Genomic DNA, 23974 nt, shown 5'->3' with positions numbered 1-23974 from the left:
CCATAGGTGGTTTCAGTTGTGCACATGTGTGAACAGCCATTTAATTCTCATAAATAGACAAAGCCCAGACATCATGTATAAAAAAGACATTTGCTTTCTGCACTCTTTGTTTTCTATGTGAACCCATGTCTCCAAGTGAATAATGAAATACCTTGAGTTTTATTCTAAAGGGTAAACCTTAGCTGATGCCTCCACTAAGTAAAACTTAGCTATGTGAATAAAAGAAAAAACACAAGAAAAGAGGATTGAATTGTTTTATTAATTTCTTGTTCAAATTTTTAACAAATATCCTCTAATGATGGATACTCGTATGATGGTATGATTAGTTAGAGAAATTAACATATATGAAGTATATGAGATGAAAAGTTTTTAAGTAAATTACTTGTTATGTAGAAATTAATAACATGCAAAGTAGGAATGTTTTTTTGAAGCGTGCTGAATTTATCACTAGCAATGTTCTTCATGAAGCTTTAGTTGGCTCAAAAAATCTTTTAGGATTTTTGCTACATGAACATTGTCTCTATATCCTCTTTTTCTTGAAACACTCTATATTGAATATAAAACAAAGTATCCATTGGAGTAGTTCATGGTTGTTGAGCAATTTCAACCCATTTTGACGTTTTTTTTTTCATCTAACAAGCTTGATAAAGATGGATGCATTGCATGAACTCCAGATAGTAATTATGTTTTTTTTTTTCCATTTTCTCAATATCCCAAAATTTTAATGTACTTATATCATTTTTAGGTAGTGTTCATTTACTTATTCATCTTAAACCTAGTGTTGTACGAAGTTTATATTCTGAGGTTGTTAGTTCTTCCTGAGTTGACAATGTTTTGTTTAAGAATTGGTGAAGGAAAACAACTTTCACTCTTTGCTCGAGAGATCTTATTATGTATCTTTTCCTTTGGCCAACAAATCTATTTAATAGGAGAAAATGATAAATGTTGGTGCAATGTGGCTTTAGAAGGGGGGAATGCATAGAACATCTACGTCTAATCTCTTAAGCAACCTACGCTGAGTCTACCACTTCCCGCTACTCTCCGAAAGAGACTGACGATCAGAGTCCACAAGGTAAGCTCCCAAGGCCCTCTGACCTCTAATTTAGACCCACAAGCTTCTTAACCAAACATTACAAATACATGCAAATATTCCATCTAAATAATTATCATTTCAAAACATCCAAACAAGATTAAAATTTAATCAACACGCAAAAGTAATACCCAAAAAAATATCAATTTATTGTTTTCTTGGTGGCACCCAACACCTCATGTCTCGCCTAGCGAGATCTACACAAAAGGTCAGAGTCACCTAATGACTAATTTTCTCACCCTTCAAGAACAACACAAACTCACACATTGTAGTCAACCAACACAAAATGGTCCGCTTAGCAAACATGGATACATAGAAATATTCAAAAATGTCAATCTTAAAGGAATATATACCCAAAATTATAATAATCTTAAAGGAATATATACCATCCAATTAAATTAAAACCACTATTCATCGATCACCACAAATTCTCGTAATCAAAATTATATAGATATAACATATATCTCAAAATAATAATCGCATCACACCAACCATTTCTTCGATGCAAAAGATACAAATAAATCACTATCATGTATATAAATTAAATTAAATAAGGGTAGCTCCTCTTAGCTTGACTGATAATTATTTCTCCTTCTTCACTTGGTACCAATACCACTTCTCCCTTCTTTTATATCCATGTCTTGAAGCTTGGGTCAAAACCAAAAAAAAATATACTATGTATCTAAAACCTCAACCTCTAATACCAAAATTTTGATAAGTGGAAATACTTACCTTACCAAAATTACTTCTCTTCTTTATCACTATTGTAGTATAAATTCCGCTTTTGAGAAAAAAGAAGAAGTTTCAAATCTCAATATAAATTCTCTATCACTATTTTTTTTTTAGCCCTTCAATTGATCATGAGTCTATCTTAACAATATATATACCCATATTACATGTTTTCTCTTATTCCATGGTTTTTTAAAAAGCTTTAAGTAATAAGTGTGCTCGATGAGAGTTGTACTCATGACCTGCCTTGCTAACAAACTTAAGCCAACTATGACACCACATATTTTCCTCATATGATCAACATAATAATTTAAATATAAACCTTCATCCCTTTAATTTATTTTACGAATTTAAAATGGTTTTCCTAGTGATAATGTTGTTGTTGACGCGATTAAATTAATACTACTAAATTATAATAACTTCATTATTGTTAAGAAAGTAGTCAACAAAACAGAAAAAGTGAAGTAACCTAAAGTCGTCTCCCAACAAACACAAAATTACTTTCTAACAAATTAGTTCTTATAAAAACTACACAAAAGAGTTAGTCAAAATATGAGGATTAACATAATAAATGAAAAAAAAAATGAATTGAAAAGATAAAAAGAGATAAAAACAATAGTAAAAGAAATAGGTTGATTCCATTATTTTTTCAAAATAGAATTCATCAATTGTTTCCTAAAGATTATTGTTATTGATTTCTTGTTTAAGATTTCAAACTAATCAATGTAACTTCTCAATTAATTTGTTGGTGTCCTCACTTTTAACCAAAGTAACTTCTCAATTAAATATTACTAATCATAATTGTTCCTGCAGAGAACAAATAAGATGAGTCAAGCACAAGCGTCACCTTACCATGTAGTCCGTTATCTCCTCAGTTGGTCTTTTCCTAGTTGGTACATGTCAGCTTGAACCCAGGAGGGTTCCCTGCAGAAGAGTCTCCGAAGCTCAAGTAAGTCAAAGCTCTTAGAAGGTCAAATAAGTGATTAATGAATGCGTACCTTTAATTACTGGGGTCCATGCGTATTTATAGAGCATTAATGATGTCTGATTACCTCTAGATGTTTAGGTTAGAACTGGTACAAGTTAGGCTAATTCGGCCTAGACTGAGTACTTGGCTGCCTTGGTATATGCGTTGTTTAATTATTTGGTCGAGTTTGGCTAGGTGTGGTACAATAATAATGTCTATTCTTTTACCTCTTATATCTAGTAAATGTTAATTAACCAAAGTAACTTCTTGATTAACTCTAATCAAAGTTTTCACCTTTAATCAAAATAACTTCTCAATTACTAGAAATAACCTCATTCAATCATATGAAAGTTTCTAAATTTAGCCAAATTAACTTCTCAATTAAAATTTAAAACTTGGACTCATATGATTGTTATGTTATGTAGATATAACAATGTGCTAACTTGCTACAATGTAAAAATTAAGAATCAAAAGACATAGATGAAAATAAATCAAAACAAGAATCAAAGGAACAAACAATTTTATTCATCCAATTAAGAAATTACAGTGAAACTAGCACTTGAAGCTTAGCCCTCCATGGAATGCAAAACAAAATAAAAATAGAAGAAGAGAATGTGGGGAGAGAGAACGAAATTATGTCCCCCTAAGGGTTCCTAAACTTTAAAGTTCTAAGCCTTTTTTTCTGCTTCCCCTTGACGTCTTTATATAAGACTTGGACTAGCTTTTCTGTTTCTAAAATCTCTCAAATATCTTTTAAAATAAAGATAAAGATAAAGATAAATGTTATTTATCTTTATAGTAATTATGAATATCTAAAATTTTTTGGAGAGATATAGACTATTTGACAAATAGTCTTGGTTGAGAATTTATGATATAATTAAATAAATAAATTATTTAAAGATATCTAATAAATTATCACCAAATAATATTTGCATTAATTTTCTTAAAAAGCTAGTTGCAATCCTCTAGTTCAAATTTGTAGGAAAATCCAAATATATCAATAATTGCATTTTAGTCCTTTTTTATTTGACCAACTTTGACTACCTTTAATCATATTTTGAATGTTCGACTAGGTTTGACTAACTTATGACTTAGAGCATTTCAATTCCACACTTTTAATGACCCAAATTAAATTTCAGTTGCATCAATAAACATTAGAATATCCAATAATATTTTATGCAATTAAAATAACTTTTAAGCCATTTTTATCTTACGAATTCAATAAGCCAAATTATCACAAATCTTGAATAAATTAATTCTTAAGCACCAAAATTAAATTAAATACCCATAATTAAACATTAAATTAGGGCAAACATATGAACTCATCACCTAGGTCTCATACCTTAAGTCATCTAGTTACTTGGATGATATAATACAATCACCTAGTGATCTCCTTTGGTTGTACTCGTCTAATGCACTATCTTGTCTACTGTAACACCCCTAGTGTGGTGTCAAAAGGTTTCGTGGGAAACTAGACAAATTTTAAAGGAGATAAAAATTTCACGATTTGGCTTAGTCATTTAACATCACCACAAGTCGTTTAATATGAGCTCATGTAACACTCCTACAAGGGTTGTCCAAATCCTTTAACAAGGTTCGTCTAATGTGAAAAGAGATTGAGTCATGTAGGCCATACATTATTTAATCATGGTTATAAATACTATCAAATTTGAATATATCAAAGGGTTACTTAATATCCATACATTACATCCATATATTGATAAAACATAGAAGTTAAGGATGTTTCTTGGATTTTCGTCAAAAGATCTTAAATCTTAAACATGAAAGGAAATAAAAGATCTATAGGTTCTACTTAGCCATATACTCATCTTCCAATTGTTCACTAACTTCTGCATTGTCATTTATCCCTGTGTAACACACAGTCAGAGAAGGGAAAAGCCGTATACACAAACAAAGGGTAAGCAAACATAAAATAGAACATAGCAACTCATTAGCATTCCTCGTGGGTAAATCAATGTATTTGTGCGAAAGACATGTGGGATATGCTTCGAGTCACACATGAAGAAACCAATGATGTGAAAATGTTAAGAAACCATGCGTTGATTCAAGAGTATGAGTTGTTTAGAATGAAACCAAGAGAAAGTATTATTGAGGTTCAAAGGAGATTTACACATATTACAAATCATCTCATTTATTTGAAAAAGGATTTTGACAAAAAAAGAGTTGAACATCAAAGTCTTATATAAAGTGTCTTGATAGAATTTGACAACCTAAGGTTACTACAATTTTAGATTCTAAGGATTTATCAGCAATGACTATTGCCTCCTTTTTTGGGAAGCTTAGGGAGCATGCAAATGAGATGAATAGATTGAATGAGCAAGAGAGTAGTGAGAAAAAGGTAAAGAACATTGCATTGAAGTCTAGCACTCAAAAGAATGGTGATTCAGATGAAGAAGTGGCTGAGATTAGTGACAGTGAAAATTTAAATCATCTGGTTAAGAAGTTTGGAAAATTTCTCAAGAGAATAGGTAATAAAGATAATCAAAATAGTTACTAGTGTAAAAGAAATGAATTTAATAATACTTCTAGCTTTACATATTACAACTATGGAAAACAAGGACACGTCAAGAGTGAGTGTCCAAATATTAAGCAAAACAAGGATAAAAGTGCTAACAAGAAATAGAAAAACAAGTCCAAAGAAATACGTGCTCACATAGCATAAGGAGACAATGATGATTTGATAAGTAGCTCATCACAAGAAGAAAATGAGGAAGCAAATTTATGTCTTGAGGTTGGCTACGATCATCATCATCATTATCATCAAGTTATGCAAGTCCTATCCTCAAAAGATAAAAATGATTGTTATGAATTATTGCATGCTTTTGAGGAATTCCATAATGAAGCAAATTGACTTGATGTTGTATACAATTAGTTAATAGGTCTAAATAATTGGCCAGAAAACAAAGTGAATTTGCTTGAAAAATAATTAACCAATTTAAAAGAAGATTTCAAAAACCAGGATATGATTCACATAAATTCAATCTATGATTGGTAAAATCAGTTGGTTTCAAAACCCTTATAAACCGGGAAATATTTTAGAAAATAAAGTCAAATATCTTTTGAAAAGGAAAAGGAAATTTGGAAGTTGTACTTGGCTCACAAAATTGTGTTTTTGGAAAAGTTGAAATTGGTTACAATTCTTTTTCTGAAAAGAATGTAGAGAATTTTAAAATCCCTTTTCCATAAGAAAATCAAATGATATGCCTTTCATTGTTTGTAATTATTGTTTGAGTTGTAAACAATTGAAATGAGAAAAATATAATGTGCCTAGGGGATATTTGAAATTAAGCTTAAAGAATGAAGGCTTTGTGACTTATGGAGGAAGTAGGAAAAAAAAAGCTAACAATATCTAGTTGCTTGATTTGCATGATGCATCAAAGAACATACACATGCATCATTTAAATTGGCTAAATAGTAAATAGTTGGTTGAAGGACTATCACAACTCAAGTTTGTAAAGGACAAAATATGTGAAGCATGTAAAAAAGGGAAACAAACTAAGGTTCCTTTCAAGCCTGAGAATTGTGTTTCAACTAATAGACATCTAGAGCTACTTCACATGGATCTATATTTGGACATTCATGAACTATGAGTCTTGGTGGAAACTTCAATGCATTACTCATTGTTGATGATTATTTTAGGTACACCCTAACAATGGTTTTAGCTTCCAAAATTATACTTATCTAGCTTTGAAAAGACTTGTCAAAAGTTTAGAAAATGAAAAGAATTGTAAAATCGTTTCAATAAAAAATGATCACGAAGGAGAATTTCAAAATGAAAAGTTTATAAATTTTGTGAAAACATGAAAGAAAGAATGGATCACTTGAGGAACTAGTAAGAACCATGTTGAATGAAAGATTATTGCCAAAATACTTTTGTGCTAATGTTGTCAACACAACTAGCCATGTTATAAATCGAGCATTGATTATACCTATTTTAAAGAAAACTTCTTATGAACTTTATAAGAGAAAAAAGCTTGTTATAAGTCGTCTAAAAGGTTTTGGTTGTAAATGTTTTATTCTAAATAATGGTAAAGAAAAAATTGGCAAATTTGATGCAAAAGTTGATGATGAAATCTTTCTTAGTCATGCTTCAAATAATCATGCATATAGAGTATGTTATAAGAGACTTATGATTGTTGAAGAATATATGTTGTATTTGATAAATCTAATTCAAAATTGCAAGATCAAGTGTCTTTTGATGCTGATGAGAACGATGTAATTCAAGAAAAACAAATTGAAACCAAAGTTGGACCAACTTATAGTAATGAACCAACAATTGAAACTTTTGTTCACAACAACTTGCCTAAGGATTGGAAAACTCCAAAAGGACCATCAAAGAACAATATTATTCGTAAAATTAACAAGGAAGTTTCTATTAGACTCAAACTTTATAATTTATGTGACCATGTTGCCTTTGTATCACAATTGGAACTTGAAATTGTTAATGATGCATTGAATGAATTAATGTACTTGGATTATTGCAATGCAAAATGAACTTAATGAATTTACTAGAAAGGTTTGTGGTGTCTTGTTCCTATAAGTGATGATATTAATGTGATAGGAACCAAATGGTTATTTAGAAATAAAATGGATGAAGATGATAATATTATTCAAAACAAAGCTAGACTAGTTAAAAAGTTTATAATCATAGGCTAGAAGCTATTAGAATGCGAATGTTAAAAGCGAATTTATAAACGGTTTCTTAAATGAAGAAGTCTTTTTACCATAGTCACATGGTTTTGAAGATCATCTATACCTTGACCATGTTTTCAAATAAAAAAGTCCTTTTATGATCTAAAGCAAGCACCACGTTAGTGGTAGGAAAGTCTAAGTAACAGTCTTTTATCAGAAAGGTATGTTAGAGGTATTGTTGATAACTCTCTTTATTAGAAAACATGAAAAAGATGTGATACTTGCTCAAGTATATCTTAGTGCCATAATTTTTTATTCCAATAATAACTCCTTGTGTGAAGATTTTGTTTCAATTAAGCATGGTGAGTTTGAGATTTTTATGATGGGAAAGCTGACTTCTTAGGGTTGCAACTAGAACACGAAACATTGTTAATCCACTCAAAATATTGTTTTGAACCGCTGAAAAATTTGAAATGGAGAATTGCAAGAAAGCAGCCAATGTAATAGCCACTAATTGCTACATGGACTCAAATAAAATTGGACAATCAATTGATGCAACTAAACAAAGAGGATTAATTGGTTTTGTGCTCTAGTTAACGACAAGTAGACCTGATATACAATTTAGCGTGTCTGTATGCAAGATTCCAATCCAATCAAAAGGAATCACACTATAAGGCCACAAAGAGTGGTTTATGGTATCCAAGTAACATGAAAATCAACTTGAATGGTTTTTCAGATTTTAACTTTGGTAGTTGTAAATTGGATAGGAAAAGCACAAGTGGAATCTACCACTTGTTGGCTCAAGTCTAATCTTGGGGAACAACAAAAAGCAAGCATGTGTTGCACTCTCTACAAATAAGGCATAATACATAGTAGATGCGTATTGTCGTGCACAAATTGTTTGGGGTTAGGTTGGTAAAGATACCTCTTTATTGTTATAATACCAATGCAATTAACATAACTAAGAATCATATCCAAGACTCAGAAGCTAATACATTGAAATAAGACATCACTATATTAGATATCATGTATTAAAAGGTGATTATGAAATTAAATTTGTTAAAACTAAAACTCAATTGGTTAATTTGTTTAATAAACCTTTAATACGTGATAGGTTTAATAAGCTAAGAACTGAACTTGGCATATTAGATGTGAAGAATGTGCTCTAAAAACATTATTAGCTTGTTCATCTTATTATTTCATGTGTTAATGTGGTTTGAAAAGCTAACGTGTGTTCTATAACAAGATTTTTTACTTGACTTGGTAAAAAACTTCATCACATGACAAGGTATAATTATTGTTTTAGCTATTTTGATGAAGGATTGACCCCAACCAAGGATGGAGGCACATGCTTAAGAAGACTAAGCATGCTTAGAAAGGAAGTTCACTAATCCTTCATCCCTTTCATTTGTGTTTGTTATTTTTGATTCCCAATGTTGACTTAGTTGAATGAACTTTAATTGACTTGTTGACCTTTGACTAGGTTTGACTTGTTGATTATAGTTGACTTGACTTAAGCCAACATGCTAATCTATGTTTATTTGCTTTGTAGGTTAATTAGGAGTAAGAAAGCAATGCTAGGTGGCGCATGGTGATTGGTGAGCATAAATGATGTGGAGGAGAGAGTAAAGCAAAGGCATAAAGCATAAAGTAAAAGGCATGAAGCAAATGTACCTATGTACCTTTGGTCTCCTTTGTTTTTAGCACACTTTGGCCACTTTTTGGAGACATATGAGACACATTCTTTGTCTCCTTTTGTGCTAGAACGAAATTAGCCTTGCACACACCATAGTTAGCTCTTTTGTCTCTCATTTTTTGTAACCTTATTTGACCTAGTTTCTAGAAGCTAGGGTTAGGTTTTTGTAGAGACATCCTTAGGTATCTTTTATTTGCTTAGAGGCCCCTAAACTCTTCTATATAAGGGGTGCTCCTAGACATGTAAAAGGGTTGAACATTTTGAAGTAAAAACACTCTTGTGTCTCAACCATTTGTGAGAGTTTCCTCCCTTGGGAGTGAATACTTTTAAGCCTTATCTTGCATAGCAAGTGGCGGCACACATCCACTCATCTTCAAGGTTGCCATGGCTTCTAGCCTAGCCTTGTAGTGGCGTGCTTCTCACATTTTTACCATTTCTTTCCTTTCCATTTTATGTTTTCTTTTTCCTTTAATTGTTCTTGGTTTTCTATGGTTTATGTGCTTTCCATTTCCTTTTTGTTTTGAATCAATCCATCATCTTCTTCTCTTGAGCTTTGTGAAAGGAACCTTCACATCTAGATAGCTTGCTATCTTAATGTCCAGTGGGGATTTCACTTAGCTTTCTTAATCAACTCACACCATATTCAACAATCTTAAAAAGAAACAAGATAATCCTTCATCATATTTTGATACATTTCTAACGAATTTGACCATAAAACAACTTTGAGTACCTTTCTAATAAACATGTATCATATTTGGATTAATTAATTAATATGTCCATAAAAAAATATTTATGGATACAACGAATTTGTTCTCTCTTACTAATAAGAAATCTTTATGAGTAGTATGTTGACCATAAAAGTTTCCATAAATAAGCTGACTACCATAAATTGAATGCATTGATCTTTATATATTGCACTCATGCACTAGCATTATGCACTCATCATTCATAGTCATTATCTAGCTAAATCACCATGCCCAACCAGGTAAGACTAATGAATAATGGTATAACATGCACATTTTACGAAGTATATTGATTACGTATATTTTAGGATTTACTCTTTGACATATTAGACTAAATTTGGCATCAAAGTGTTTTTACAAGCATATCCCTCTCTTTTGCGACATTCAAAGCACTTTTAGAATTCGCAGACACATACTTGTTTAAGTTGTGGCACTTGTAGCATTTTCGAAGACTTTATAGGATATTCCTTAGCCTGCAAGAACAATTGGCGACCCCATAAGGACGACAAATGTCGTGTAAGGAAGAAGCAACAATGGTGTCTACCAAGAGGAAAGTCGTAGAAGCAAGAGGGGACGAACCCTCAATTGATATAGATGTTATCTTTAAAGTGCAAGTGAAGATGCAACAAGAGTTCGCTGAATATAAGAAGCGAGATGCTGCGTAAATGGACACCCCGAGAGAAGAGAACATAAGGCTAAAGAGGAAGACATAGGATGAAAAGCAAGCCAAAGGAAAATGGAAAAAAGATGATAATCCTATGCACGTAGGGCCGAGAATTTTGTCTAAAGGTGGGGATGCTAATGAAATAGAAGAGGAAAGTGAATAGAACCCAACCCCAAAAACTAAGGGTGTCACCAACAACTCCTCGACACCAAGAAGTAACTGTAGACATCCCTTCATTGATAGAATTATTGAAATCCTCCTTCCTAAGCAACGAAAGGCTCCAATATTATGTTATAATGGCAACTCAGACCCAATTGAGTATATGTCTCTATACACAAATAAGATCATCTTTACATAAATGATGATGTCATCTTATGCAAGGAATTTTCTTCCACCCTAAGAGGACCAACCCTAGATTGGTTCACCAATCTGCCATCATTTTCTATGGATTGTTTCGATACGCTGACTTCATCCTTTACAACACACTTTGAGACCAACCATTGATATGACATTACTTTCTAGTCTTTGATCACCAAATAAAATTCTTGTAGTAAAAGTATCCACTTAATCAATCTAGGCTTCAAATAAGGTTTTATGAGCAAGTATTTGATTGTTGCATGATTAGTTAAAACTGTGATTGTAGAACCAATAAGATAAGTTTTGAACTTTTCTAGTCTAAAGACAATGGCTAGAAGCTTTTTCTTTTTGTTGCATAATTACTTTTTGCTTCATTAAGCACATTGTTGGCATAGTGCATTAATCGAGGTCATACATGACAAAATAGAACAGTTAAATGCAATGCTCAAGAGTTAATCCAAGGTCATCTTCTAGTGACTAAACCTTTAATTCAAAAGTTTCCAGATGTAATTCAACACACAAGAGGGGGTGTTTGGTAGATTCAAATGCATATAACAGATTAAATGAAATGCAACAATAATTAAAATGTACTGACTTCCTTGATTCAAATAAAATTCCACTTATCATAGGCCACCAAATTAACACCTCTACCTACTATCAAACCACTAGACAATAACCCACTAAGTAATAGTTACAAGCCAGTTTCATTATGCAATTAAGCACTGCATACATCCATGAGTTTGTGACAACCAAGCTACATACATTAAGCATGAACGTAATCAAACCCAAACATATGTACTTAATATGTAAACTAAGCATAAACAGATGAACCACATACACTCCACGAATTCAAGATAAAGAGATAGAAAAATTCACAAAACCAGTAGAACCTCAAAGCTTCATTGCATTTTTCATCAAGGAGTCAATACATGAATTTAGCAAGTCATGGAAATAGAGCAATTAAACAATTCAAAATGGAAATTACCAAAACAGAACATCAAACCCTAACTTTGGTCTTATTGAAATGCAAATTAAGCACTACTATCAAACCACTAGACAATAACCCACTAAGTAATAGTTACAAGCCAGTTTCATTATGCAATTAAGCATTACATACATCCATGAGTTTGTGACAACCAAGCTACATACATTAAGCATGAACATAACCAAACCCAAACACATGTACTTAATATGTAAATTAAGCATAAACAGATGAACCACATACACTCCACGAATTCAAGGACTTAATAATTTCACACTTTTTCAAAAAAGAGATTAAGTGAAATGCACTCACAATACTTGAATCGGAACCAATGAATATGTGAAACACAAATATAGTTTTTTCATCTAGTTTTGTCATCTAACATAGGGTCTCTCAATGCATTTTCTATTTAAGGCAAAAATTCATATCCTCTAAAGTGTTCAAAATGTTTGTTCTCTTAGCAACTTTGCAATTGTCCACTTAGCTTTGTATTTTTATTTCCAATTGCCATGTACACATAATTGGCAAAGATCACTAAGGGCTTTTGGGTTTGTGACGTGGCTTGGCTATCAAAGAACTTTGTTTTACAAGCTGAGCAAGACTCACTGCTAAAAAGGAAAATAGCAATGTTCAAGTGTCATGAGTCTAAGCCAATTCCAGCCATCTTTCTTTTTTTTTTTGTTTTCATTGTTGCAACTCATTTTTATTTGAATTTCTTTAAGTACACCTCCCTTTAACTTTCTTTCCTTTATCATTTTATCTTGTAGGAAGCCCTACAAAACGATCTCATCCCACGACTAATAAATGTTCAAAGCCTGCCTAACGTTGACATGAGCAAATACATAATACGCCATCGTAAGAACGACCATACAATTAATGAATGCACAACCCTCAAAGACAAGGTGTAGGAATTGATAAGGGTCGATCCTAGGTCGAATATCATAGATATGATGACAAAAAAGTGGAGAGGAAGAACAAAGATAAGTATGGGAAGAGGGAAAAATCAGCACAACGTGAAGATAAACAACAAGGTCGTCAAGATGACAGACCCCACCTCAGAGGTATAGCCTACACCATATTTGGAGGCTTCAAAAGGGAAGGGTCCTCAAACTCGACAAGGAAGAAGCACCTTAGTGTAGTATAGTTACTGCATGCGATATCATAGAGGTATAGGAAGAGGATCCTCCAATCACATTTATAGACTCTGACTTGCAAGAAGTCGACTGAGATCAAGATGACCTGATGGTCATTATATTTGAGATGGAAAATTTTACAATGAAGAAGATCCTAGTTGGTCAAAGCATCTTAGTAGATATACTTTACTAAAAAACATATAAGAAGCTTCAGTTACCGGAGGACATCATTATCCCACATGATGAGCTAGTATACGATTTTTCTAGAGAAAGAGTAGTAACTACAAGATATATCGACCTCCACACCACCTTTGGAGAAGGAAACATGACTAAAAACATACATGTCTGATATGTGGTTATAAACGTGCACACATCCTATAATGCATTACTGAGTCGACCCTCGGTCAACTTGCTTGGAGTAGTGGTCTCCACCCCCCATCTTGTCATGAAGTTTACATCAGCCTCAGGGGATATAATCATATAGTGCACGGAGATTAGAAGACAACAAAAGAGTGCTACAAAGCCAATATGAAGCTACATTTTCCCCAACTAAATACCAAACATGTCAAAAAGGTTCAAGTAAGCGAAATGGCCATAGGAGGAGAGAATCTTGATTTTTGGATGCATAGATACAGCCTAGTGGAGAAACTAGAGCGTTTCTCTTACTAAAAGAGGGCAACATCTAAAAATTGGATTTAAGATTGATACAGAAGAGGAAAATTCCATCGGCCAAGCTTTAACAGCCAATGTCGACTTATTCTCATGGATAGCGGTTGAGCTCTAAGGAATCGACCCTAGAATAGCATCACACATCTACATGCAAAAGAAAAGGAAGTTAGGAGAAGAAAAAAGACAAGCTACTAGGGTTGAGGCTAACAACTTGTTAACAACCGGATTTCTGAAGGAAGAGATGTATACAACATGGTTTTCAATGTTGAGCTGGTTAAAAAGGCGAGCTAAAGCTGGTGTGTAGACTATAAAGACATAAAAAAGGCATTGACCGTTTAGTAGATGGTGCAACCTTCCACAAAATTTTGAGCTTTTTAAATGCCTACTCAAGCTATAATCAAATTCTCATAGCAAAATATGATAAGATGAAAACCACATTCATCATAAAGGAGGCCAACGATTGTTATGAGGTCACGCCTTTGGCCTTGAAAAACTCTAGAGCAACATACCAAAGATTAATAGACAGGGTGTTTAGCCACTTAATTGGAAAGAACATAGAAGTATATATTGAAGACATTACTGTTAAATCCCCTACCCCGACCAAGCACTATCAAGACCTATTTAAGGTGTTTTCAGTCTTGGATACTTATAACTTGTGATTAAACCTCGAAAAGTGTATGTTTGAGGTAGACGATGTCAAATTTCTTGGATTCATGTTGATGCATAAAGGTATTAAAACCAACCTGCAGAAGTGCAAAGACGTAATCTATATGAGAAGCCAAAAAAAATTGAAGGAGGTACAACGCCTCATTTAGAAATTAAAGGCAATATCATAATTTTGTCGAGATTCACAGAAAAAACGAAACCTATGATGCATGCCAAGAAAACTTCTAGCAGTTGAAACATATGCTGACATCACCTCCAATATTGTGCAAGACAAAACACTACCCAACCACTATTGGTTTACATAGTTGCCAGTACCAACCTCTAGTCCACGAAATTTATAATGACCACAAGCTAATTTATTTCATAAGTTGAACGTTACAGGGTCCATAAACAAGATACCAAATGATGGAGAAAGTTGCACTATCTTTGGTGATCACAACAAGATGGTCAAACCTTTATTTCAAAGTCACTCTATAATCGTCAAAACCAACCATCCCATGCAAAAGATTCTACAAAAACCAGACCTTAGGGGTCGAATTTCTTCATGGTTCATTGAGTTATTAGAATTCAACATCCAATATGAAGTACGAGGACCAATAAAGGACAATGTTTGGTCAACTTTGCCACTAACCTACAAGGAGAACATCTTTTCAAAGAAGAATGGTGGACCATATACATAGATGATTCTTCCAATCCAAAAGGAGCAGGGGTCGAGATAGTCCTAGAGGGACTTAATGATGTGGTCATAGAAAAGTCACTCCATTTTACTTTCAAGATGTCTAACAATCAAGTTGAGTATGGAGCCATCATAGTCGGGCTCACCTTATCCAAAGAGGTAGGAGTACAAAAGTTGATATGTAGAACCGATTCCAAGTTGACTTTTGCTCACCTAATAGGAGAATACCAAAAGAAAGATGCTTTGTTTTTATAATACTATCACATAGTCCGAAATATGATAGATGTCTTTGCAGAAGTCAACATCAAGCACGTCCCAAGGAGTGATAATATGTGAGCTGATATCTTATCCAAGCTGGAATGTACCAAAGCGAAAGGAAGATATAAGTCTTTCCTTAAATAGGTGTTAATATTACCTTTTATTGATAAACCAAACAATTTTATGGAAGTTAGAACATAAGGCACATGGATGGAACCCTTTATTTATTACTTCGAAACCAACAACATACCAAAAAGGCAAGAGAATGGGTGGGTGCATAAAGTGGCTCGTTACACGTTGCTAAATGGAGAGTTATTTCGAGAGGATTTAGTCAACCATTATTGAAGTGCAAGAATTACTTGAAGGGATTATGGGTATCACTCCGGTGGAAGGACTGTGGCAGGTATAATACTTCATGTCGATTACTTTTAGCCGACCATGGAAAATGATTATGCCAAATATTTGTAAAAGTGCATCCCCTGCCAAAAGCATGGCAACATTATCCACATTAATAAAGAACATGTTTTGTACCCATGTGCATCATCAAAGTGGGAAATGAATATTATAGGACCCTTTGCACTAGGAAAAGGTGAAGTCAAGTTCCTTTTAATCGCCACTAACTATTCTCTAAGTGGGTTAAGGTCGAACCACTAGCTATATGACCGAAGAAAAATAATTATATTTTTCAAAGTGGTAATAGGATGTGAGGATTATTATTTAATTAATAAATAATGACATAGATAAAGGTGAAGTTTAGCATAGTTAGTTAGACCCTTGTCATAGGTTGGTGGTCAAGGGTTTAATTCCTTATGTGTGCATTTAAAATGTTTAAATGTTTAAATATTGTTTTTATAATGGTTTCATAAATATTTTTGTGTGTGTTTGGTGTGACTTGTAGTTTATAATCATTTCATAATTTATTTTGGCATGTTTTATTGTGAGCAATTTAGAACTTGGAGGCTCACAACATCCAAGAAAGGATAATTAAAGCAAGAATAAAAAAAATACTCCCAATTGGGGGTGGTAAAACGGGCTAGCCTGACTCGTTTTATCCTGCCCTGCCTTTGGCCTGCCAAAAATGGATCTTATCGAGTTGATTTGTCAAATAAAAACGGACTAGTAGTTTTTACTCACCTTGCCACATGGTAGGCCCCCCTATTTTCTTTTATTTATTTTTTTAATTTTTAAAAATTATTTATATCTATACAAAAAATAAATATTAAAAGAATATTTAATCCTATAAGTGTTAATGATATATTATATTATAACTAAAATTTAGAACTTAATCTATAAGTGTTAATGATTTAAATTAAAAATTATTGCATATTTCATCTTTAAAAAAATATAATATAGAAAGGTAAGTTTTTTAAATATTATTAAATTAAAAAAAATCTGGTCTAGTGGGTCAATCAAAACATGATTTTCGCAATTGCTTTGAAATGAGAAAATAAAGAGATTTTCACACATGTTTTTTCAAAGTGAGGAAATATGGTATAAGAAATTTGAAAAGAGAGCATTAATTATCAATCAAACAAATATTTATTTTCGATCACAATAAAAATTGTTTATGTTTGAACGGAATGCGTCTGATCCATCTATTGTTTGGTAGACTAAATGCATCTAATATAGTAAATTGTGCCTAAATTGAGCCTGGTTTCCATTATATTCAAAAGTTTTACAAATCACACACCAAGGTTTCAATTTTGAACAAAGAAATACACCAAGATTTTTGACTCACAAAAATCTAACCTATAATGATGAAGGCGTGACCACCTCCTTAGAAGCTCCCTCAAGAAGGATCACTAGAAGCATGTCTAGAGGGGAGTCTTCTATTCCATCACCTTTATCTTTATTTTGCATTACTTTAGTTTGAATTCCCTAAGTTGGTTTCTAGTTGACTTATTTTGGTTGACTTGTTGACTTTGATACAAAATTGACCTTTGACAAAGATTAGATTAACTTAAACCAACATGCTAATCCTTGTTTGTCTTGTTTTGTAGGTAATTAAGAGAAAGTAGAGCATGGCTAGGTGGCACTTGGTGATTGGAGCACTTGGATGAAGTGGAAGAGAGAGGAAAGCAAAAAGCATAAAGCAAAAGCAAAAGTAGACATGTACCTTGTCTCATTTTGCCTTTGTGGTTTATGCCTTAGAAGGTCACTTGGTCTCCTTCCTCTTTTGGCCTAGAATCCTCATGGGAATGCCTCCACCAATCATCTCCCTTTACTTGGCCAAGACTCACTCTCACATTAGGTTTAGGGTTTGCTAGTTAATCCTTTTTCATGTTTTTGTATTTGCTAAAGGACCCCTATGAACTCCTATTTAAAGGGTGCTTCTTGTCTTATAAAAGGGTTGATCATTTTGTTATATACTTTGTGCATTCAACCACCAATTTTCGTGAGCTCTCCTTCCTAGAAGTGAACTCACCTTTGCCTTATCTTGTTTGTAAGTGGTGGCACCATCACTCATCTCTAGGGTTTGGTTGGCTTAGATCCCCCCTATGAGTGGCGTGCTTCTTCCATTCTTCATCTTCTATGCTTTCCATTTTTATTGTTTCTTCTTTCATTTTTCTCTTTAAGTGTTGTTATTGCTGTGTGTGTTTAAGCTTGAATCCAACTCTCTTCTTCCTTTCATGAGCTTGAGAAATGAACCTTCACATCTAGAAAGCATGCTATTTAATAACCAGTTGAAATTTTCAAAAAGCTTTCTTAAACAACTTCACCATATTCATAACTCTAAAAGGAAACAAGATAACCCTTCAACATTTGGTATCTAGAGCCTAGGTTATCTTGAATATGGTGTTTTCATGTTCTAACCTTGTCTTGTGTAGCTATCTTTGAATGGTCCACATAAAAACAATGCTGGCAGAAACTGTTCACGATTTTAAAAGATTAAATTGCACCTGCTCAGTGGTCAAAAGAAAGCTCTATTAGTCTAGTTTTTAACAAAAAAACAACCAATGCATTTGGAGTTTTGTGGAGAAAGTTATGATTGAAATAGTGAGCAAAGGTTAGAGCTGCCGAGATCACCGCGAATCAACATTTTTCAGGTTATGTTGGGTAGTTTTGGCAACTGTTTTGTTACTCTTCTTAATCCTAAATGTGGTTGGATAACATGTCTTTGGATGCTTAGTCTTTGAGCCTCAAATCCATGAGTTTAAATGCATGATAGCTATATGTTTGTGTCTTTGTGTAGTCATGTTGAGTCTTTAAATGTGTCTAACTTTTGCTTGAGTCTCTTGTCATATGCTTCTTTGAGTTTTCTTGTTCTTGTTTCTAAGTATTTGAGTTATTGCATGAGATCTATGCCTTTTGTTGTTGTATGCTTCTTGAAATTGATTTTGACCTCATTTTTTTGGGAACTAAGTGTTCAAGACACCCTAAAATATCCTTCTCATCATCTTAAGTACCTACTTTTGAAAAGAAAAAATATTTTCATGACCAAAAATAGTTTGGCCGAGAGCTAATGTGTTGCTTGGTGAATCCATTTGGCCATTTTTACTAGGTGTTATGCTACCAAATTTTATACTTGGATTTTGGGTGATATTGGCAAATTAGTTCCATGCTTTAACTTGGTTATGATCTTTCTTGGTATATGCATAATTTGAGGTATAATCTTGTTCAAATGCTTTCCATAGAGTCTTTGAAAGTGCTTTTCATTGCTTTAGTCTTGTTCAAGTTTTGTCTTTAAAAATAAGTTTCCTTAGAAGATAAACTTTCTTGTTTTTTGAGCTTTGCTTGCTTGTCTTTAGGTAATCTTTGTTTTGTCTTGTGTTCCTAGAGTGTTGTGGCCGAGCCACTTGTTTGACCTTTGAAAAGGTTTTCATCTCTTTAAAGGTGTTTTCACTTGTTTGGAAGGTTTTTGAGTGCTAGCCTTGCTTGTGTGCTTTGGGAGTGTGATCAAAAACACTTCGGTGCTTGAGAAGACCACACCTGGTCTCGGGTTTGGAATTGTTTGTTAGCTAACCTCTTCCTTGTCTCGGTTTTTGGTGAGTATTTGGTGTTGGAACATGAATATGGATCCAATCTTGGAGGTAGAAGAAGAGGAGGAGTCAGCCTCACCTTATTCCCCTCCCATGATGATTCCTATGGCCCAGGAAAGTGAACAAATGACCCTTGCCAACATCTTACATGAGATGGAAGTGAGTAGGAGAGAAACTTTTGACCAATTGAGGGCGAATATGAGGCAATGTGAGATCTTCCTACAAGAGCACATCCAAAGACTTGAGCTTAGGGAAGATGAGAGGAGAAGGAGGAGGTCCTTTTCCGAGGACTCTAGCCATGGTGGAAGAAGAAAAAGGCACGACTATGATGGTGGTGGAAGGCGCAATCAACTCCCACAAAGACAACCTCCACCAATAAAGATTCCAAAGTTCAAGGGGGAGAATGACCCAAACCTCTGCATAGGGTGGGAGCAAAAATTGGACCAAATCTTCAACATTCATTTAGTTGGTGATCAAGAAAAAGTAGATTTAGTAGTTTTAGAATTTGAAGATTATGCCATGACATGGTGGCATCAATTGTGTATGGACAATATTAACCAAGAGCCATCCACGGCCTCATGAATGGACATTAAGACTTTGATGCGCGTTAGATTTGTTTCTTCCTACTATAGGAGGGAGACTCTTTTGAAGCTCCAAAGGCTTCAACAAGGGTCTATGTGTGTGAATGAATATTTTAAAATGATGGAGTCCATGCTTCTCAGAGTAGGACTCCAATTTGAAAGTGAAGAAGAAAAGGTAGCTAGATTTGTTAGTGGTCTTAGAAGAGAAGTTCAAGATGTAGTTGAGTTGTATGAGTATTCCACTCTTGACAAAATTTTACACTTGGCCTTAAAAGTTGAAAGTCAATTGAAAAAGAAACAAGAGGCCAAGAGGAATACTTCATACAATGAATACTACTCTAAAACTTGGAAAGGAAAAGAAAGAAAGGATGAGAAACCTCCTTCCAAAGACCACCCACCTAGGACCAATTCGTCTAGAACCTCCCATGAAAATGCAAACTCTTCTCAAAGTTCAAGAACTAGTTCCATCAAATGTTTTAAGTGTTTGGGCTATGGTCACATTGCTTCAAATTGCACAACAAAAAGGAACATGATCTTGAACCCTAAAGGAGAGGTTGAAAGTGAACATTCTTTTCCCCCCTTACCTAAAAGTTCTTCCTCCCACACTTCTTCCCAATCTTCAAGTGAGGATGAAATCAAACCTAATGAAGGAGGTTTGTTGGTGGTTAGGTGCATTCTAGGCCAAGTGCCTAAAGAATTTGAAAACCAAAGAGAAAATATTTTTCACTCCAGGTGCCAAATCAACAACAAAACTTGCTCTCTCATAATTGATAGTGGAAGTTGTGTTATTGTGGCTAGCACAAGGGTTGTGGACAAGCTTGGCTTGAAAACCATCCCTCATGCCAAGCCCTATAAGCTTTCTTGGCTTAGTGAGGAAAGTGAAATCAAAGTGGACAAACAAGTCCTTATTAAGTTCTCCATTGGAAACTACAAGGATAAGGTATTATGTGACTTAGTGCCCATGGAAGCAACTCACATTTTATTAGGAAGGCCATGGCAATTTTATAGAAAGGCTTTTCATGATGGCCATGCTAACAAGTTTACCTTTAGCTTCCAAGCAAAAAACATCACATTACTACCTCTTTCACCAAGAGAAGTCAATAAGGACCAATTGCAAATGATTAAGAAAAGAAAAGAAGAGAAGGCGCAAAAGAAGGCGCAAGGGCATGAGTCCAAGAAGAGTATGATCACCCTCAAGGGGGTGAAGAAGGTAATGTTTGCCCAAAAACCCATCTTCCTAGCTTATCCTAGTGAATCTTCCCCCTCCTTCCAAAACCCTCACTCTAGATGTCCTTTAGACGTGTCATTAGCCTTAGATGAGTTCAAAGATGTTTTTCAAGAACCTCCAAAGGGTCTCCCACCCTAAGAGGTATAGAACACCAAATTGATTTCATACAAGGCTCATCTTTGCCTAATAGGCCAGCCTATAGGACTAGTCCTGAGGAGGCTAAAGAAATTCAAAAACAAGTGAATGAGTTGTTAGAAAAGGGGTGGATGCAACATAGCATGAGTCCTTGTGCAATGCTTGTGATCCTAGTCCCCAAAAAGGATGGAACATGGAGAATGTGCATAGATTGTAGGGCTATCAACAACATAACCATCAAGTATAGGCATCCCATTCCTAGGTTAGATGATTTGATTGATGAGTTACATGGTGCAACCATATTTTCCAAAATAGACTTGAAGAGTGGGTACAATCAAATTAGAATCAAAGAAGGTGATGAATGGAAAACCTCTTTCAAGACTAAGTTTGGATTATATGAGTGGTTAGTCATGCCTTTTGGCTTGACCAATGCACCTGGTACATTCATGAGACTCATGCACCATGTTCTTAGAGAGTTCTTAGGGAAATTTCTTGTGGTATACTTTGATGACATTCTCATTTATAGTATGTCTCAAGATGACCACTTGCATCATCTAAGGAGTGTGTTAGAAACCTTAAGGAAAGCATCCTTGTATGCTAACATGGAGAAATGTGTGTTTGGGATGGATCATGTGATCTTCCTAGGTTTCAAAATAAATCAACATGGGGTCCATGTGGACCAAGAAAAAGTGATGGCCATCAAGGATTGGCCTCCCCCAAAGAATGTAAGTGAGCTTAGGTCTTTCCATGGGTTGGCTAGTTTCTATAGGAGGTTTGTGCCAAACTTTAGCACCATAGCCGCCCTTCTCAATGAATTGGTCAAGAAAGGTGTGGCCTATAAGTGGGGCAAAGATCAAGAAAAGGCTTTTGAAACTTTAAAACAAAAATTGATCAATGCACCACTCTTAGCCCTCCCTAACTTCTCCAAAACTTTTGAAATTGAGTGTGATGCATCCAATGTAGGCATTGGGGCCGTGCTTCTCCAAGAAGGGCACCCCATAGCTTATTTTAGTGATAAACTCAAGGGGAGTCACATCAACTACTCCACCTATGACAAAAAGCTTTATGCTCTTGTGAGAACTTTGCAAACTTAGCAACACTATCTTCTTTCAAAGGAGTTTGTGATACATAGTGACCATGAGTCACTCAAATTTTTGAAAAGCCAAGGCAAATTAAACAAGAGACATGCTAGGTGGGTAGAGTTCTTAGAACAATTCCCATATGTGATCAAACATAAGAAAGGAAAGGCTAACATTGTGGCGAATGCACTTTCAAGAAGGTATTCCCTCCTTTCCATTCTTGAAACTGAATTTCTTAGTTTTGATCATATTAAGGAATTGTATCCAAAGGATGTTGATTTCTCCCTCATTTTTAGTGAGTGCCACCAAGGGGCTTACAAAGACTTTTATCTTCTCAATCAATATCTTTTCAAAGGTAAGAGACTTTGCATTCCCCAAGGTTTCTTAAGAGCCTCACTCATTAGGGAGGCACATGAGGGAGGATTAATGGGGCATTTTGGGCCAAACAAGAATTTGGAAGTCTTGAAAGAACACTTCTATTGGCCTCACATGAGGAACCATGTAGATAGGCATTGCAAAGGTTGCATAGCATGCATGAAAGCCAAGTCTAGAGTCCAACCCCATGGTCTTTACACCCCCTTGCCTATCCCTTCCAGGCCTTGGGTTGACATTTCTATGGATTTTGTCTTAGGCCTCCGAAGGACCAAAAAAGGTAGGGATTCCATATTTGTAGTGGTGGATAGGTTCTCTAAGATGGCCCATTTCATTCCTTGCCATAAGATTGATGATGCAACTTATATTGAAAATCTTTTCTTCAAGGAAGTGGTAAGACTACATGGCCTACCTAGGTCCATTGTAAGTGATAGGGACTCCAAGTTCCTAAGCCATTTTTGGAGAACCTTGTGGGGTAAACTTGGCACCAAGCTTCTTTTCTCCACCACTTGCCATCCCAAAGTGATGGCCAAACCGAGGTGGTTAATAGAACCTTAGGGCAAATGCTAAGATGTATGATAGTGCAAAACATTAGAGAGTGGGAGGAACTTCTTCCCCACATATAGTTTGCCTACAATAGGGTTGTGCATTCCACTACTTCTCATTCCCCTTTTGAGGTTATGTATGGGTTCAATCCCCTAACTCCTTTAGACCTCCTTCCCCTACCCACTCATGAGGCATGAACTTGCCAAGATGGTGAGGCCAAAGCCAAGTACATCAAAGACTTGCATTCACAAGTCAAGGAAACCATTGAGAGGAGAGTTAAGAAACAACAAGAGGATGGTAATATGGGAAGAAAGGAAGTCATCTTCCAAGAGGGAGATTGGGTTTGGCTTCACTTGAGAAAGGAGAGATTCCCTACTCAAAGGAAGTCTAAGCTCCTCCCTAGAGGGGATGGCCCCTTTCAAGTCATTAGGAGAATTAACAACAATGCTTATGAGTTAGACTTACCCCCAAGCTACAACATAAGTAACTCATTTAATGTTTGTGACCTTTCTCCTTTTGATGTAGGGTTTAAGAATTCGTGGTCGAATTCTCTCTAAGAAAGGGAGGATGATGAAGGCGTGACCACCTCCTTAGAAGCTCCCTCAAGAAGGATCACTAGAAGCATGTCTAGAGGGGAGTCTTCTATTCCATCACCTTTATCTTTGTTTTGCATTACTTTAGTTTGAATTCCCTAAGTTGGTTTCTAGTTGACTTATTTTGGTTGACTTGTTGACTTTGATCCAAAGTTGACCTTTGACCAAGATTAGATT

This window comes from Vigna unguiculata, chromosome 8 (assembly GCF_004118075.2).
Source record: "Vigna unguiculata cultivar IT97K-499-35 chromosome 8, ASM411807v1, whole genome shotgun sequence".
Taxonomy (NCBI): Eukaryota; Viridiplantae; Streptophyta; class Magnoliopsida; order Fabales; family Fabaceae; genus Vigna; species Vigna unguiculata.
The sequence above is the reverse complement of the archived record's forward strand: the minus strand, read 5'-3'. Positions refer to the sequence as shown.